The 20039-nt window shown below is 48.0% G+C and overlaps 1 protein-coding gene across 2 annotated transcripts in view; it reads left to right on the forward strand.

Annotated features, from left to right (window-relative positions):
- The window catches only part of RPGRIP1L (RPGRIP1 like), a 451841-nt gene that overhangs the window by 121887 nt on the left and 309915 nt on the right, over positions 1-20039 (forward strand). The window lies entirely within an intron of this gene.

Here is a 20039-nt window from a genome sequence, read left to right on the forward strand (position 1 = left end):
AACATGTATAGTTTGGAGGAGAGAAGGGAAAGGGGGGACATGATAGAAACTTTCAAATATATCAAGGGTCTTAACAAACTTTAGGAGGGAAACATTCTTCAAAGGAAGAGAAATATTCGAACTCGAGGACATACACTGAAACTGGAGGGGGGGAGGTTCAGGGGAAATTTAAGGAAAAATTACTTCACAGAAAGGGTAGTGGATAAGTGGAGTAGTCTCCCATCAGAGGTGGTAGAGGCTAAGACTGTAGAGCAATTTAAACATGCTTGGGATTGGCATATGAATATCCTTACAAAGAATTAAGGTTCAAAAAGGGTTGAGATTACCTAAAGGATAAAAAAAAAGGGGCAGACTAGATGGGCCAAGTGGTTCTTATCTGCCATCAAATTCTATGTTTCTATGTTAATATGAAACAAAATGTCAGATGTCTATTCTGGAAACATATACCCCACCACTCTCTGGCTCACATATAGAATGAAGCATATTTAAAGTATTCATGCTAACAAGGTTGATCACTTCTTGGCCATCTAGTTACCCTGACTGGCCCGTTTGGAGCGTATCCTCCCGTAACTTTTGGTTTGTGAGCTAACCGATTGCTTATCCACTGGGACTGGGTAGCACTTCGATTCCTCTTCCATTTTGGCACTATGATGTTACCATAAACCTATTATACTAGGAGTGTCTGCCTTTTTTCAAACCTTTTGCTTGATTAAGATGTATACTTCACATTGTCAATTGTTGTTGAATTACTGTGTATTTTCACCCATCCCTGGTCTTACCCTTTCTTTATACTTACTAATTTTACTTTAGTTTTCTGCTTGAAATTGCTAATAACACATATTTCTTCTGACTTTGCATATTTTTATGTGACTACCATCTCGAACAGGTGGTCTTCAGGTTGCCAGCAGCCGGGCTCCCGGCGACCACCATACCGGCGCCGGAATCCCGACCGACCACCGGCAAACCATACTACACCCTCTCGAACACAGTTCTGGTTTCATTGTGACATCTCCCCCCTCCTCCTTCCTATTGTTGGGAGTTGTCTGTAGCTTGTAGCCAAGACTTGTTTTCCTGCCTAATGATTTCGAAAAGAACAGTAGGTTGATGTGGGCGGTGATAAGTGGGATTAGGAAGAAGGGGGCCATGATGTTGCAGCATGAAGGGACATGCAAAGTAGTCATTTTATTGCACATAGACTTATGCAGTAATAGACAATAATAAATAACAATATGTCAAATTACCAGTTGGTAGGAATCTGAAAAACACCTGATTGTTCAAGAGGCAGATTATTGGTCTACACTAGGGCCCAATATATGGTTAATCCAAGCGTTTAACACAAGTAGGGGCAGACTAGATGGGCCAAGTGGTTCTTATCTGCCGTCAAATTCTATGTAACTGCTCACAATAATACAACTACCAGGGGACCTGCCAGAGAGTCAAAGGAGCAGAAGAAAGTATATTATTTTTATTTATTCCACCTATCTTGACCCCAATATTTTCTTTCCCCATGTACACCACTAAGAAGAAACAGACAAAGATAGGACTACATTCAAAGACAACCCGTACAATGGTCAATACCATTTACTGCACAAGAGTGAATGATCACTATAGTCAAACTCAACAATGTATAAGGACTGGAACTAGGGAAGCCAATCCCAGGCCATTTTTTCAATCCCGGGTATCGGATACCCGGGATTGGCTTTAGACTGTGTCCGGCCGTCGCCCCGCCCCTCCCCACCCGCCCTGCAGACATAAAAAAAAAACTACAAACCTGCACAGAGAAGTAGCGGGTGAGGAGGATCCGGCGGTAGAGTGCAGGGGAGCTGGCGGGTGAGTGCTGGGGAGCCAGCGGGTGAGTGCTGGGGAGCCGGGAGGAGGCGGCAGGTGAATGCAGGGGAAGCCGGGACGAGGCGGCGGGTGAAGTCCGCCGTACTTTCCGGCTCTGCGGGTGCTGACAGCGCAGCGTGACCTTACAGGCACAGGTCACGCTGCGCAGGGGGAGACAGGAGGAGGGAGCCGGGCAGCGTCTGAGCATCCTGAGGACGCTCAACGCTGATCCCTCAATCCCCGGGATTGGAGCTTCCAATCCCGGGATTGAATCCCGGCCGTTTTTGGGCCTACATCCCGGGATCCCGCCGATCCCGGGATTGGCCTCCCTAACTGGAACCACCACTTACCAATTATAAACATCAGTGCAGACCGTCTAGGGAGGCATTCATTTTGCCGGCTGTTGGGATCCCGGCTGTCAGTATACAGACGTCGGAATCCCCACACCCGGTGAAACACCGGCTGTCGGAATTCTGGCCGCTTGCCGGAATCCCCACTCGGGTGGTAGTCCACGGCACCACCTGAGGGGAAAGTTGCCACAGGGGCCGATGTGTGACGCATGCAGCGAGCCGCGAGGGAACACGCTGCACTCACCGCTGGTATTCCGGCAGTCGGGATGCCGGCGTTGGTCTCCTGACCGCCGGAATCCCGACAGCCATCATATCATACTAAATCCAGAGTCTATGCCCACATAATATAAAGACAATATACTCTGGGCTACAATATTCTGGTGTGCAGTGTAAGCTCAGATATATATAAAAAATACATTCTTGATTGCATACAAATGTTACTACAGTATTTAGTTTTTATGTTTTTTATAAAGAAACCAAAATAGATTCTACAGTATGTAAAACATATGTACATACTGTAAGTGAATGTAAAGAAGTAATCCTAAATATTTATTTATGTTAAAATAGGAAATTAAGTACCTTTAAGTCATGTAGGTCAGGGCTTAAATTGGTCCTGCAGAGCTGAATGAACTCATACCCCCGCCCCCAATTATGCAGAGCCAGGGCCAGTGCTAGGGTTTTTTGCATCCCCCTGCAAACTATAAATTTGTTTGCTGCCTACCATACTTTCTAAATGGACAGTGATCTCACAAATAGTAGCCCCAATTCAAATTACGTCACACAGTAGCACAATTTTATTCACATTACACCACACAGTGCCCCTCATTCATATTACACCACATAGTAGTGTCCCTTTTTCACATTATGACACACAGTAGTGCCCCTTATTCATGTTACATTACTTGGTAGTGCCCCTTAGTCACGTTACGCTACACATTGGTACCCCTTATACACTTATATAAAAAATGCCCACAGTAGTAGTGCCCCTTACACATAATGCCCACAGTAGAACCACTCATACACATAATGCCTACAGTAGTACCCCTTATACACATCTCTGCCTGTCACACCAACAGCTCCATGTCCTGTGTCCCTCCAGCAGCTTCCCGGCCTCCATGTCCCACCAGCCCCCTCACACCTTGTTTTTAGCATGCATAGAGCCTGCTCCTCTTCATAGGTCTTTTTCACTTCAGTGGCAGTGACGGCATGACATCACATATACCGCACAGGAAAAGGAAGCTGCTGGGACCTGAGGATAGCCACCCGACCGACACAGCATGTGTGATTACCAGGAAGGGCAGGCCGCAGGTGGAGGACGACCATGGAGCTGCCATAACCCCCAGAATGGGTGTTTGCTGCAGCTCATTAATGACACTAGCACCGCCTGCATCATCTATTGACGTGGGTGGTGGGATGGGCTTTTTTGACAGATTTACTGTCCAGGGCTGTAAAGGAGGTGGAACTACTGTAGTTTCACTTACTATTACAGGTAGCGGAATTCAGTTCCACCCTGCCCCCCCACCCCCACTTTAATCCCTGATGTAGGTTATAGTCATTTTATTTCTACATCCTCCTACAAACACTTTATCTCCTTTTTCCCTTTGGTGTAATTTCCAACTGCATTTTACACTTCGATGAATTGCTTATCCTGCCCACTGTAACCTATGGAGTGCACCCTAAAAAATGGCTGCCTCGCCTGGTACTTTCAAGGGCAACGTGTTGAAGTGTTTATGCAGTGAGTTTCTTGTAAGTCACTGCCCATTTTATCCTTGTTTGTCTTATTGGTTATCTTGCATTGTAACTGATGTAGTGCGCCCAAAATTGCTGCCATGCCTTTGTGGCGCCATATATATAAAGGATGATAATAATAAAAATAAGACTTCCGGTGGGCGGGGCATCCAGCATGTCCGCTTTTTAATCTATGTCCAGACGGGGGCTGCAAAATTCTACTGCAATCTTCCTCCATCTGGCGTTTTGGGGATACATGCTTGACACTAGTGTGTTCCCCGGACCCTGAGGAATCGATTGGTATCTCACTTCCCCCTGAGGACCTTTTTACAACCGGAGTCGGACCATCGATACGAATGGCGTGCATGACCGCCTAGATTAGGCGCGAAGATCGGCGCGGGGCAAGGCAGGGTACTTTCCTTTACCTATCCTGGGACTTTATTTCTACACCCTGCAGTTCCCTGCCGCGGAGTTTTGGGGACCCCCAATCTATAGTGTCAGACTGTTCCCTGGCTGTGAATTGCCAGATACCTTGTCTCTGACCGCCAACACCGGGACTCACCTGATTGCAGGCACACACCGGGGACTAACCCTGCTTGGGAGACAGAAGAATCGGCTGCGCTCCGGGACCCAGCACCACATACTTCCCTTCTGGCCACTACGACAACTAACCTTTGGAGTGAGGTCTATTGGATATGGACCACTCCCTAATATTTCTACGTAGAGCCTGGGAATGGAGCTGGTGCGGGGTGGATATTGCTGCTTCGTGGACCTCTGAGGCTGCCTGACTAGAGCGGACTTCGTTATCTCCTGCACCTGCTGAGATAGTCTCCAAGGCCGCTGGAGTGCAAACTCCGTTGGCTACAGGGTTATTGATTACCTGCAGCTGCTGTCAGGCTTGCCCCGCTGAACACCGCTCTTGAGTCTCCTTTAACTGCTGCACCCCGGAGGACTTTCCCAACCACCTACCCCTGTTGCTCCTGCTCTTACGGGGAGCACACATATGTTTGATGGATCCTATCTAGACAACGAGTGAGACGGACAGTTACCCACCGTGGAACGGCTGCTGCTAGGACGCTGTGGGTTCCCCCTCTCTGATGACTTTGCTTTCTAATTACTACCTACATCCGGAATTGCTGCCCACCTCACTAAGGAACTTCCACATTCTGAATTCCTCACTCTCTGCACCCTACAGCTGGCTACCGCAAGGTTTTTTCTCTGGCTTAACCTATATGCTGCACTTACCTTCGAGACTCTGTTTACACTGTTGATTCCACTGCTATATTGTCGATGGTGAAGTGACTAGCTGGAGAACCTGACTGTCGGAGTGCTGCCCCCCTCTTTGTCTTTCTTTTTTTTTTTTTCCCTCTCCTTTATTCTCATTCTTCCCCCCCCCCCCCCCCTTCTTCTATCTTTTTCTCTGCCCCCCCTTCCCATCTCCCCTTCTGCTATTCACGTCTCTGTTGTTTTCCTTAGGCCCTCCTCTTGGGCTCCTGTACATGAATACCTTCTTTGCAGACTCTACAGAGAAAGAAGCTACAGGGTTCGTGATTATTTCTGTTTGCTGCATTAGATTGTAATTTCTGTTATTCGGGTATTTACAGTTTTGCAGCCTACAGTATTGTATTATTTCCATGCCTTAGACTGCTGTACAGTATATTACTAGTAGATATACGCTGTATTGTTTTGACAAATTTAGTGCACTGTTCTTTCTGCTACACCCTCTATTCATTTTGATTTGATACTGCTTTTTATTTGTGTGTACTCCTCACTCACATCATTCACTCGTGTATATTGGCACTTGTCATACCTACATAATGTCTGATATCATTGATTTTTCTGCCCAGTTGGCTGAGGAGGTGTCCCAATACCTGATACCTTACCTAGAGAAAATATTTTGTGATGTTTTGTCTGTTTTTCATCGGGAACGGGTTTCTTTGGTTGACTGCTCTCACAATATGGAAGCACCTATCTTGTCACAGGATAACTCTGAGATTGATGATCCCATTGACCGTAATCTCAGAGATGAGTTTGTTCCTTCTGAGCCCACAGATATGGTTGAGGTGGCCATTTCCTCTGTTCAGTTCAGTGAATTTACCTCTTCTAGGCTGCCTTTAAACCCTACAACACATGTTATTCCCGTGGTACCAGCCCCACACTGCCTCACAGAGATCCTATTGGTGACGGCTCCATATTGGTCACATCAGCACTCATTGATTGATCTGTGTACACCATATTTGGAACTCATTTCATCCCTCACAGTATATATTTTGCCGCAGATTTCAGGTCCTTTCGGGGCTGTTACATAAAGAGATAGTTACTTACCCATAACCGTTATCGTCTTTCTCATACTAAACATACCTTTATGACTTTAACCATGCTTTTAGATAACTAGAATCCCTATTGGTTATGGCGCAAGGATGGTTTATGTGCTGCTTACCTTCTAGTTTACGTTTAACGATACAGTACTATTTGACAGGTGACTGCAGCTGAGGAATTTTGGCTAATATTAATATTCTGTAATATAGTTTCCACTACATAAGTAGTTTGCATTTCCGTTTGCAGTTTATCTTATGACCATGGGCTACGGCCGTAGCTCATGCTCTCCCCATTTTGGTTTGGAAAACTTGGAGGAAAAGGAGGAGTTTGGAGTAATGCATTTTTCATTTTACTTGTGATTACCATACGCCTTTTGCTAATCCTTCCTATAATAAGCTATCACAATGTCTTCTATGCTGTGTTAAAAACTATCATACTAAGTTCCTAGACCTACATGTTACGTTGTTATGATTTAAGACTTATTTTTTGATTATGTAAACTGTCTAAATGCATTTGCTTCATAAAAAAAAAAATGTAAAAAAATAATAATAATAATGCCTGGTACTCTTTTGTGTAAAATTAACAATGCATAGTTCTGGTGATTTTGCAAGGATTTTGCCCATTATTTTTATCTCCCCCATTATATGTCCTCTCTTCCACGCATTGTCTATTCTGTAAGGTAATCCTATGCGGAGCACCTAAAATGGCTGCTTCACTTGGATCCTTTGTGTGTAGGATAAATGATGCTAACCCAAAAAGGCTGCCGCGCCTTTATTTTATATACATGGTTTCTGTATATTATGAAAATGTAAAGCTCTGTATTTATGTTCTGTAAAGCACCTTGAGTCCTATTGGAGAAAACAGGATTTTAATACCTACCGGTAAATCCTTTTCTCCTAGTCCGTAGAGGATGCTGGGGTCCACTTCAGTACCATGGGGTATAGATGGTTCTGCAGGAGCCATGGGCACTTTAAGACTTTTTTCAAGGGTGTGAAGTGGCTCCTCCCTCTATGCCCCTCCTCCAGACCTCAGTATAGGAACTGTGCCCAGGGAGACAGACATTTCAAGGAAAGGATTTACTTTTAATTTAACGGTGAGATTCATACCAGCTCACACCTCAACTGCAGGTAAAGTGCGCACTGGGTCGGGCGCCCAGCATCCTCTACGGACTAGGAGAAAAGGATTTACCGGTAGGTATTAAAATCCTGTTTTCTCTAACGTCCTAGTGGATGCTGGGGACTCCGTAAGGACCATGGGGAATAGACGGGCTCTGCAGGAGACAGGGCACTTTAAGAAAGAATTAGGAATACTGGTGTGCACTGGCTCCTCCCTCTATGTCCCTCCTCCAGACCTCAGTTTGAATCTGTGCCCGGACGAGCTGGGTGCTCTTTAGTGAGCTCTCCTGAGCTTGCTGAATAGAAAGTATTTTGTTAGGATTTTTTATTTTCAGAAAGATCTGCTGGCAACAGACTCTCTGCTACGTGGGACTGAGGGGAGAGAAGCAGACCTACTCACTGTGGATAGGTCTTGCTTCTTAGGCTACTGGACACCACTAGCTCCAGAGGGATCGAACACAGGAAAGCACCCTTGGTCGACCGATCCCGGAGCCGCGCCGTCGTCCCCCTCGCAGAGCCAGAAGCCGGCGTGAGAAGCAAGAAGACTTCGAAAGCGGCGGCAGAAGACTCCAGTCTTCATATGAGGTAGCGCACAGCACTGCAGCTGTGCGCCATTGCTCCCACATTAAACCAGCACACTCTGGTCACTGTAGGGTGCAGGGGGGGGGGCGGCGGCGCCCTGTGCAGCAATTAAGTACCTCTTGGCATAAACGAGCATATATACAGTTGGGCACTGTATATATGCATGAGCCCCCGCCATTATTTTACACAAAATCGCGGGACAGAATCCCGCTGCTGAGGGGGCGGGGCTTCTTCCTCAGCACTCACCAGCGCCATTTTCTCTCCACAGCTCCGCTGAGAGGAAGCTCCCCAGACTCTCCCCTGCAGAATCACGGTAGAAAGAGGGTAAAAAGAGTGGGGGGGCACATAAATTTTGCGCAAAATCAGTGTATACAGCAGCTACTGGGTAAACACTAAGTTACTGTGTAATTCCTGGGTCATATAGCGCTGGGGTGTGTGCTGGCATACTCTCTCTCTGTCTCTCCAAAGGGCCTTGTGGGGATTCTGTCCTCAAATAGAGCATCCCCTGTGTGTGTGGTGTGTCGGTACGCTTGGGTCGACATGTTTGACGAAGGCTATGTGGAAGCAGAGCAGGTGCAAATGAATGTGGTGTCTCCGCCGACGGCGCCGACACCTGATTGGATGGATATGTGGAAGGTTTTAAATGATAATGTAAACTCCTTGCATAAAAGGTTGGATAAAGCTGAAGCCTTGGGACAGTCGGGGTCTCAACCCATGCCTGATCCTACAGCGCAGAGGCCGTCAGGGTCTCAGAAGCGCCCACTATCCCAAATTGTTGACACAGCTATCGACACGGATTCTGACTCCAGTGTCGATGGCGATGATGCAAAGTGGCAGCCTAAAATGGCTAAAGCCATCCGCTACATGATTATAGCAATGAAGGATGTACTGCACATCTCAGAGGAAATCCCTATCCCTGACAAGAGGGTTTATATGTTTGGGGAAAAAAGGCAAGAGGTGACTTTTCCCCCTTCACATGAGTTAAATGAGTTATGTGAAAAAGCTTGGGAATCTCCTGATAGAAAAATGCAGATTTCCAAACGGTTACTTATGGCGTATCCTTTCCCGCCAACGGACAGGTTACGCTGGGAATCCTCCCCTAGGGTAGACAAAGCTTTGACACGCTTATCTAAGAAGGTAGCCCTGCCGTCACAGGATACAGCCACCCTAAAAGATCCTGCGGATAGAAAGCAGGAAGGTATCCTGAAGTCCGTTTATACACATTCAGGTACCCTACTAAGGCCGGCAATTGCGTCGGCCTGGATGTGTAGTGCTGTAGCAGCATGGACAGATACTTTATCTGAGGAGCTGGATACCTTGGACAAGGATACTATATTACTGACCCTGGGGCATATAAAAGACGCTGTCCTACCTATATATGAGGGATGCCCAGAGAGACATTTGCCTACTGGGCTCTAGAATAAATGCAATGTCGATTTCTGCCAGAAGGGTCCTGTGGACTCTGCAATGGACAGGTGATGCAGATTCAAAAAAGCACATGGAGGTTTTACCTTATAAGGGTGAGGAATTGTTTGGGGACGGTCTCTCGGACCTAGTTTTCACAGCTACGGCTGGGAAGTCAATTTTTTTGCCATATATCCCTTCACAACCTAAGAAAGCACCGTATTACAAAATGCAGTCCTTTCGATCACAAAGAGGCAAGAAAGTCCGAGGTGCGTCCTTTCTTGCCAGAGGCAGGGGTAGAGGAAAAAAGCTGCACAATACAGCTAGTTCCCAGGAACAGAAGTCCTCCCCGGCTTCCACTAAATCCACCGCATGACGCTGGGGCTCCACAGGTGGAGCCAGGAGCGGTGGGGGCGCGTCTCCGAAATTTCAGCCACCAGTGGGTTCGCTCACGAGTGGATCCCTGGGCTATACAGATTGTGTCTCAGGGATACAAGCTGGAATTCGAAGTGATGCCCCCTCACCGTTACCTCAAATCGGCCCTGCCAGCTTCCCCCATAGAAAGGGAAGTAGTGTTAGCGGCAATTCACAAATTATATCTCCAGCAGGTGGTGGTAAATGTTCCCTTCCCTCAACAGGGAAGGGGTTACTATTCCACAATGTTTGTGGTACCGAAACCGAACGGTTCGGTCAGACCCATATTGAATTTAAAATCCCTGAACATTTACCTGAAAAGGTTCAAGTTCAAGATGGAATCGCTCAGGGCGGTCATTGCAAGCCTGGAAGAGGGGGATTTTATGGTGTCTCTGGACATAAAGGATGCTTACCTGCATGTCCCCATTTATCCACCTCATCAGAAGTACCTCAGATTTGTGGTACAGGACTGTCATTACCAATTCCAGACGTTGCCGTTTGGTCTGTCCACGGCACCGAGAATATTTACCAAGGTAATGGCAGAAATGATGGTGCTTCTGCGAAAGCAAGGAGTCACAATTATCCCATACTTGGACGATCTCCTCCTAAAGGCGAGGTCCAGAGAGCAGTTGCTGATCAGTGTAGCACACTCTCGGGAAGTGTTGCAGCAGCACGGCTGGATTCTGAATATTCCAAAGTCGCAGCTGATTCCTACGACGCGTCTGCCCTTCCTGGGCATGATTCTGGACACAGTCCAGAAGAAGGTGTTTCTCCCGGCGGAGAAGGCTCAGGAGCCCGTGACTCTGGTCAGAGACCTCTTAAAACCAAAACAGGTGTCGGTGCATCAATGCACGCGAGTCCTGGGAAACATGGTGGCGTCTTACGAAGCCATTCCCTTCGGCAGGTTCCATGCGAGGATTTTTCAGTGGGATCTGTTGGACAAGTGGTCCGGATCGCATCTTCAGATACAGCGGCTGATCGCCCTATCCCCCAGGGCCAGGGTGTCTCTTCTGTGGTGGCTGCAGAGTGCTCACCTTCTCGAGGGCCGCAGGTTCGGCATACAGGACTGGGTCCTGGTGACCACGGATGCAAGCCTCCGAAGGTGGGGGGCAGTCATTCAGGGAAGAAATTTCCAGGGTCTGTGGTCAAGTCAGGAGACTTGTCTGCACATCAATATCCTGGAACTAAGGGCCATATACAACGCCCTAAGTCAAGCGGAGCCTCTGCTTCGCAACCAACCGGTGCTGATTCAGTCAGACAACATCACCGCAGTGGCTCATGTAAACCGCCAAGGCGGCACAAGGAGCAGGGTGGCGATGGCAGAAGCCACCAGAATTCTTTGCTGGGCGGAGAATCACGTGAAAGCACTGTCAGCAGTGTTCATTCCGGGAGTGGACAACTGGGAAGCAGACTTCCTAAGCAGACACGATCTCCACCCGGGGGAGTGGGGACTTCATCAAGAAGTCTTCACACAGATTACAAGTCGTTGGGAACTGCCACAGGTGGACATGATGGCATCCCGCCTCAACAAAAAGCTACAAATGTATTGCGCCAGGTCAAGAGACCCTCAGGCGATAGCTGTGGACGCACTAGTGACACCGTGGGTGTTCCAGTCGGTTTATGTGTTTCCTCCTCTTCCTCTCATACCCAAGGTGCTGAGAATCGTAAGAAAAAGAGGAGTGAGAACAATACTCATTGTTCCGGATTGGCCAAGAAGGACTTGGTAACCGGAACTGCAAGAAATGCTCACAGAGGACCCATGGCCTCTGCCTCTCAGACAGGATCTATTGCAACAGGGACCCTGTCTGTTCCAAGACTTACCGCGGCTGCGTTTGACGGCATGGCGGTTGAACGCCGGATCCTAACGGAGAAAGGCATTCCGGATGAGGTTATTCCTACGCTGATAAAGGCTAGGAAGGACGTGACATAGGAAGGACTTGACAACAAAACATTATCACCGTATATGGCGAAAATATGTTGCTTGGTGTGAGGCCAGGAATGCCCCTACAGAGGAATTCCAGCTGGGCCGTTTCCTTCACTTCCTACAGTCGGGAGTGACTATGGGCTTAAAATTAGGGTCCATTAAGGTCCAGATTTCGGCCCTATCCATTTTCTTTCAAAAGGAACTGGCATCTCTTCCTGAAGTTCAGACGTTTGTAAAGGGAGTGCTGCATATTCAGCCCCCTTTTGTGCCACCAGTGGCACCTTGGGATCTTAACGTGGTGTTCAGTTTCATGAAATCTCACTGGTTTGAGCCACCTAAAACCATGGAGTTAAAATATCTCACGTGGAAGGTGGTCATGCTGTTGGCCTTAGCTTCGGCTAGGCGTGTGTCAGAATTGGCGGCTTTGTCACATTAAAGCCCCTATCTGGTTTTCCATATGGACAGGGCAGAATTACGGACTCGTCTGCAATTTCTGCCAAAAGAGGTGTCATCTTTTCATTTGAACCAACCTATTGTGGAGGATTCCAAGTTACTAGATGTAATCAGGGCTTTGAAGGTTTATGTAGCCAGAACGGCTGGAGTCAGGAAAACTGAGTCGCTGTTTATCCTGTATGCATCCAACAAGCTGGGTGCTCCTGCTTCAAAGCAAACTATTGCTCGCTGGATCTGTAACACGATTCAGCAGGCTCATTCTGCGGCTGGATTGCCGCCTCCAAAAGCCCACCTTTCTAGTAGAATGGGCATTTACCGACTTCGGTATCGGCAATCCTGCCGTGGAATTAGCGTGCTGAATCGTCCCTCTGATCCAGCACGCAATGGTCTGCTTAGAAGCAGGACACCCAATCTTGTTGGTAGCATACAGGACAAACAGAGCCTCTGTTTTCCGTATCCGAGCTGTTCTTGCGACATAAATTTTCAGCGCTCTTACCACATCAAGAAACTTTGACGCAGGGAAGGTATCAGTAGCCACTGGCACCACAATAGGTTGGTTTATATGGAAAGACGAAACCACCTTTCGAAGAAATTGTTGGCGAGTTCTCAACTCTGCCCTATCTTCATGGAAGATCAGGTAATGGCTCTTGAGAGACAAGGCCCCCAATTCAGACACCCGCCTTGCGGATGCCAAGGCCAAGAACATCACCACTTTCCAAGTGAGAAACTTCAATTCTATCTCCTGCAGAGGTTCAAACCAATCTGATTGAAGGAACTGCAACACCACATTAAGGTCCCAAGGTGCCACTGGAGGCACAAATGGAGGTTGGATGTACATCACCTATTTCACGAACGTCTGAACTTCTGGAAGGGAGGCCAATTGTTTTTGAAAGAAAACTGACAAGGCCGAAATCTGGACCTTGATTGAACCCAATCTTAGGCCCGCATACACACCTGCCTGCAGAAAATGGAGAAAACGTCCTAACTGAAACTCTTCCGTAGGAGCCTTCTTGGATTCACACCAAGACACATATTTTCTCCAAATACGGTGGTAATGTTTAGACGTTACTCCTTTGCTGGCCTGAATAAGAGTGGGAATGACTTCCTTGGGAATACCCTTTCGGGTTAGGATCCGGCGCTCAACAGCCATGCCGTCAAACGTAGCCATGGTAAGTCTTGATACACGCACGGCCCCTGCTGCAGCAGGTCCTCACGAGGAGGAAGAGGCCGAGGATCTTCTATGAGCAACTCCTGAAGATCCGGATACCAAGCCCTCCTTGGCCAGTCTGGTGCAATGAGGATTGCTCGAACCCTTGTTGTTCTTATTATTTTGAGAACCTTTGGTATTAGTGGAAGTGGAGGGAAGACACATACCGACTGAAACACCCACTGGATCACCAGTGCATCGACTGCTATTGCTTGAGGGTCTCTCGACCTGGAACAATATCTCTGAAGCTTCTTGTTGAGACGAGATGCCATCATGTCTACTTGAGGAACTACCCCAAAGACTTGTCACCTCTGCGAAGACTTCTTGGTGGAGGCCCCACTCTCCTGGATGGAGATCATGTCTGCTGAGGAAGTCTGCTTCCCAGTTGTCCACTCCCGGAATGAAAATTGCTGACAGAGCTCTTACATGTCTTTCTGCCCAAAGGAGGATCTTTGTCACCTCTGCCATTGCCGCTCTGCTTTTTGTTCCGCCTTGACGGTTTATGTACGCGACTACTGTTACATTGTCCGACTGGATCTGCACGGGTTGATCTTGAAGAAGGTGCACCGATTGTAGAAGGCCGTTGTAAATGGCTCTCAATTCCAGAACGTTTATGTGAAGACAGGTTTCCTGACTTGACCATTTTCCTTGGAAGCTTTTTTCCTGTGTGACTGCTCCCCAGTCTCGGAGACTTGCATCCGTGGTTACTAGGACCCAGTCCTGAATCCCGAACCTGCGTCCCTTTAACAGGTGAGAACTGTGCAGCCACCACAGGAGTGAAATCCTGGTTTTGGAGGACAGGATTATCTTCTGGTGCATGTGTAGGTGGGATCCGGACCACTTGTCCAACAGGTCCCACTGGAATACTCTGGCATGGAATCGGCCATACATTATGGCCTCTTAGGCCGCTACCATCTTTCCCAACAACCGAATGCATTGATGGATCGACACTCTTGTTGGTTTCAAAAATTTGCTTGACCATTCTCTGGATTTCCAGAGCCTTTTCCACTGGAAGAAATACCCTCTGTACTTCCGTGTCCAGTATCATCCCCAGAAAGGACAATCTTGTTGTCGGTTCCAACTGTGACTTTGGATAATTCATGATCCAACCGTGTTGTTGGAGTACTTACAGGGAGAGTGCAATGTTCTGCACCAACCGTTCCCTGGATCTCGCTTTTATCAGGAGATCGTCCACGTATGGAATTATATTGACTCCTTGTTGTCGAAGGAGTACCATCATCTCTGCCATCTCCTTGTTGAATACCCTCGGTGCCGTGGAGAGCCCGAACGGCAACGTCTGGAACTGGTAATGGCAATCCTGTACTGCGAATCTCAGACACGCTTGATGAGGAGGATAAATGAGAACAAGTAAGTAAGCATCTTTTATGTCTACTGATACCATGAAGTCCCCTTCCTCCAGACTGGAAATCACTGCTCTCAGAGATTCCATCTTGAACTTGAACCTTTTTAGGTAAAGATTCAGAGATTTCAGGTTTAAAATCGGTCTCACCGAGCCGTCCGGCTTCGGAACCACGAAGAGGCTTGAATAAAACCCTTCTCCTTGTTGTGACAAGGGTACCAGTACAATGACTTGATCCTGACATAATTTTTGAATTGCAGCTGATACTACTTCTCTGTCCGGAAGAGAAGCTGGCATGGTCGATTTGAAAAACCGGCATGGGGGGACGTCTTGAAACTCCAGTTTGTATCCATGGGACACTTTTTGCAAGACCCATGGGTCCAGGCCCGATTGAACCCAGAGCTGACTGAAAAGTTTCAGACGTGCTCCCACCCGAGCGTCATGCTGCAGATTTGGCAGAAGCAGGGGTTGATTTCTGCTCCTGCGATCCTGGAGACGCTGCGGACTTCTTTGCTCTTCCCCTCCCTCTACCTGCAAAAGGGGAACCTTTACCTTTTTTGTATCTGTTGGGCCGAAAGGACTGCATCTGAGAGTGATGTGACTTTTTTCGCCGGCGCAGGACCATAAGGCAAGAATGTGGTCTTACCTGCGGTAGCTGCAGAGACTGAAGCATCCAGCCCATCTCCAAACAAGGCTTCAGCTTTATAAGGGAGAGCCTCCATATTTCTTTTGGAATCTGCGTCAGCATTCCATTAGCGAATCCACAACGCCCTTCGAGCCAATACTGCCATGGTAGCGGCTCTTGAACCCAAGAGCCCAATATCTTTCATGGCATCTAGCATGTATGCAGCAGCGTCTTTGATATGACCTAACGTTAGGAGTATCTCGTCTCTATCTATTGTGTCAATTTCAGATGACAAATTGTCCGACCATTTCTCGATAGCACTACTCACCCACGCACAAGCAATGGTGGGCCTGAGTAGCGTACCATTGGCCACATAAATAGATTTTAACATCTCTAACTTGCGGTCTGCCGGCTCCTTTAGCCATCCCAATTTAGGATCTATTCCCCTGGAATCACTAGTGTCGACACAGGAATCAGAGTCCGTGTCGGTATCAGTTTGTACTATTTGTGCAAATGGTCTCTTATGTGACCCAGAGGGGTCCCCTGTGGATGAAAAGGCAGAACTATGAAAAATCACATCTTCCACTGATTTTCTCCAGGTTTCTGCATGAGACTCAGACTTATCCAATCTCTTACTGATATGATTCACACTATCGCATAATTCTTTCACCCATTCAGGCTCGTGGTGTGCCGGTAGCGCCACCACATTACAACTCTGTGTCCCTAAAATGGCTCCCTCAGCTCCCTGCCTCAGACATGTCACACACGTGCACAACCACACCACAGACACTCCGGGACTTATAAGAGACAGACCCACAGTAAAATCTGTCAGAAGGACACAGATAGGATTTGCCAGTTCACAACCCAGCGCCAGTTATAATAATCCTGTGATACACAAAATGCCCACAGACCTATAGCGCTTTTAAATTGATAAATTCACAATATAGCACCAAATTACACTGTGCCACCCCTGTTTTGCACCCTGATACTTGGTTCAGAAGTGGAGGAGGACCAGCGTTCTTCCCTGATAGGAGAGAAAATGGCGCTGAGCAGTGTGCTGGCTGCCTGAGGAGGAAGGCCCGCCCCCGTAATGGCGCGTTTCCTCTCAGATTTTTAAATACTAATTTTTATACTGGCGGGGGTAGGACTGTGCCTCATCATCTTATGTCCCCTTATCTGCCAGTTTTGAGTAGGTTACATGTTGCCCAAGGCACCCTCCCTGCACCCTGCTGTGCCTGTGTTACTGGGTAGCATGGCGCGCAGCGTTCCCGCCCGCTGCGTGGTACCTTTTAGCCGTCATGATGAAGATCCTTCTTCTTGTACACTCACCTGTCTTCTGACTTCTGGCTCTGCAAGGGGGGTGACGGCGCGCTGTGGGAGTGAGCACATAGCCGCAGCTAGCATTCAGTACCCTTCAGGAGCTGATGGTGTCCTGTCAGCCAGAAGCAGAGCCATGAAACTATTCAGGAAGTTGCTTCCTACCTCTGCCCCCTAAGTCCCATGAAGCAGGGAGACTGTTGCCAGCAGTCCTCCCTGAAAATAAAAAACCTATCATAAAGTCTTTCAGAGAAACTCAGTAGAGCTCCCCTGGAGTGCATCCAGTCTGCCTGGGCACATTTTCTAAACTGAGGTCTGGAGGAGGGTCATAGAGGAAGGAGCCAGTTCACACCCTTAAAAGTCTTAAAGTGCCCATGGCTCCTGCGGAACCGTCTATACCCCATGGTACTGAAGTGGACCCCAGCATCCTCTAGGACGTATGAGAAAAGCGCTATATAAATAAAATTATTATTATTATTATTATTATTATTATTATTATTATTTATTATTATGTGTTTCCCATTCATACAAAGGCTGGTAATTTGGAAAACAGCCATAATGACCTAGAGAAAGAATCTCCTATATGGACCTTAACAACCACTAGTGCATTTTTCTTAGTTTATGTTCCGTAACCCCAGGGCCGGCGCTACCACTAGGCAGCTTTAGACAGCTGCCTAGAGCGCCAGCCACTGGAGGGCGGCACTGATCCCCTTAACAAACAACACAGAAGGATGTCTCTTGTCTGAGAGACATCGAGACATCATTCCATTTAGATAATGCCGGCAGCAGCTGCTGGCCGCGGGACTTATCAACCCTCCCTCACAACCCCCCCAACCCCTTCCCCACAGGCTTGCATTGTTGTTCATGCAATAAAGTCGCCAGCCCAGACCTTTATTTAAGCCCCACCCCTCTCGGCATTTGGCTCCGCCCCTTTCTACTGACCAGAACACATTGCAAGGGGGCAGGGCTTCATTAAGTTAGGCACCCGGCCGGCTCCTGTTCCAGTCAGTGAACTACTGTACTAGGCTGTGCTGTTCCTGCTGCTGACCTCAGTGGTAAGTTAAGCATGAAGGACGGGGTGTGTGTACAGTCTGACTTGGAATTATTGCTGCCAGTGTACTTATGGGGGTATATATATATATATATATATATATATATATATATATATATATATATATATATATATAAATAAAATACATACACACAAACACTAACAAACCCAGCATATAGATGGTCACCTCAGTCTCTGCAGTTCTCCATCCCATCTTTGGAAACACCCTGCACACAGAGCCGTAACAACGCGACAGCGCAGTCGCCCTGAGGGCGCAACTGCCCACTTTCCCTAAAATCATCAGCAGCTTGTAATGTGTAATAAGGGGGACGCTGTCTGCCGTAACGTGTAAAAAGCGGGACGCTGTCTGCCGTAATGAGTAAAAAGGGGGTCGCTGTCTGCCATAATGTGTAATAAGGGGACGCTGTCTGCCGTAATGTGTAATAAGGGGACGCTGTCTGCCGTAATGTGTAATAAGGGGACGCTGTCTGCCGTAATGTGTAATAAGGGGACGCTGTCTGCCGTAATGTGTAAAAAGGGGACGCTGTCTGCCGTAATGTGTAAAAAGGGGAATCTGTCCGCCGTAATGTGTAAAAGGGTCTCTTCATGGTGTAGTGGCGCTACTGTGTGGCGTAATTTGAATAATGGAGACTACTGTGCACCGTAATAGGACTTGGTATTATTTTGTGGCCACACCCCTTCCCCATGAAGCCACGCCCCTATATATTTTTTCGCACTGCCCTTATATTACGTAAGGGGGGCGCCAATGCTGTTTTTTGCACACAGCACTAAAATGTCTAGTTACGGCACTGCCTGCACATATGACTAAACTGCCATCCTGGCTCTAGGTGCTGGTCTCAGCGTGGATACAGCATCGGCACTGACAGTCACATGACTGTCGTGTGCTGTGATGTCACCTGCCCGTACAGCACCTGTTCTCGGGTGGCTCCTCCCTGGCTGTAGTCTCTCCATTTCCTCCTGGTCAGCAATGAATTATCCCACCCCTTTTGTTTCTGGTGCATGTCACCACATTTGGCAACTGCAGCTGCGGATAATGGGAATTTTGTGAATCCCGTATTAATACACCTAACTGACTGACATGCCTATGCCCAGCTAGCAGTGGGACCACAAGTATCCAGCAGTAGAGGTACTACAAGTCCCAGCACACATTGTACTCAGTGGACTGTATTGCAGTATTGCAATCCCAAAGGTGTCGTCTGTATGGTATGGTGGTCACTGATACTGTGGGCAGATGATAGAATGTTCTCTGGGGGTAATTCAGATCTGATCGCTGCTGGATCTGCGATCAGGTCCAAACTGCGCATGCGTATGCACCGCAATACGCAGGCGCGTCGGACAGCTACAACGGGCATCGCTGGTCAGCGATGGGATGGTGCAAAGGATCCGTTCGCACAGGCATACGCAAGGTGATTGACAGGAAGAGGCTGATTGTGGGTGGCAACTGACCGTATACAGGGAGTGTCCGGAAAAATGTAGGCGTGTCCAAGCGTTTTGAGGGAGGGTGTCTGACGTCAGCTTCGGCTCCGATCAGCCTGATTCAATCGCATTGGAAGAGTAAGTCCCGGGCTGCACAGAGACTGCACAAACTGATTTCTAGCAGCTCTGCTACACATAGGAACGCACACTTGCACAGCGAAAATGCACTCCCCCTGTAGGCGACTATCTGATAGCAGGACAGCAAAAAACACAGCCCAGTGACCAGGTCTGAATTACCCCCTCTGTGCAGTATGGCAATTACTGGCATGCTGTGTATGTGGTATGGTAGTCGTTGTGACAGTGAATGTGCAGTATTGCGGTCACTGCAGTGATATCAGTATTGTATGGTCTGTCACTGCATTGATGCCTATAATCATGGGTGTAACTATTGTGGGTGCAGGGGGTGCCATTGTTATGGGGCACAGAGGCCTAGGGGGGCCTGGACCCAAGTTATAAAGTTGCATAGCAATTTCCCTAGTTTTGGCTGCTAAGTAATAGGGTCTGATCCATTCCCAGCCTGAGCTGTGTGACTCTGTCAGTGAGAGCAGTGTGTAGTGGATGTTATAATGGTAGGGGGGCGCTGTAATGTGACCTAATATGAAGTGAGGGTACTGTAATGTGGCATAATTTGATCTGCTCATCATAATGAGCAAAGAGGATCGGTATGGGATCCCGGCGGTCAGAAGACCGACGCCGGGATCCCGACAGGCGGAATCCCAGCAGCGAGCACAGCGAATCCCCTCTTGCTCGCTGCGGTTGCCACTCGTCTGCTCCGGTGGGGACCTTTGGCCACACTATTATATTCCCTCTTGGGTGGTGACGTGGACCACCACCCAAGGGTGAATTCTGGGCTTGTCCGCCAAGTG

Source organism: Pseudophryne corroboree, chromosome 11 (genome assembly GCF_028390025.1).
Source record: "Pseudophryne corroboree isolate aPseCor3 chromosome 11, aPseCor3.hap2, whole genome shotgun sequence".
Taxonomy (NCBI): domain Eukaryota; kingdom Metazoa; phylum Chordata; class Amphibia; order Anura; family Myobatrachidae; genus Pseudophryne; species Pseudophryne corroboree.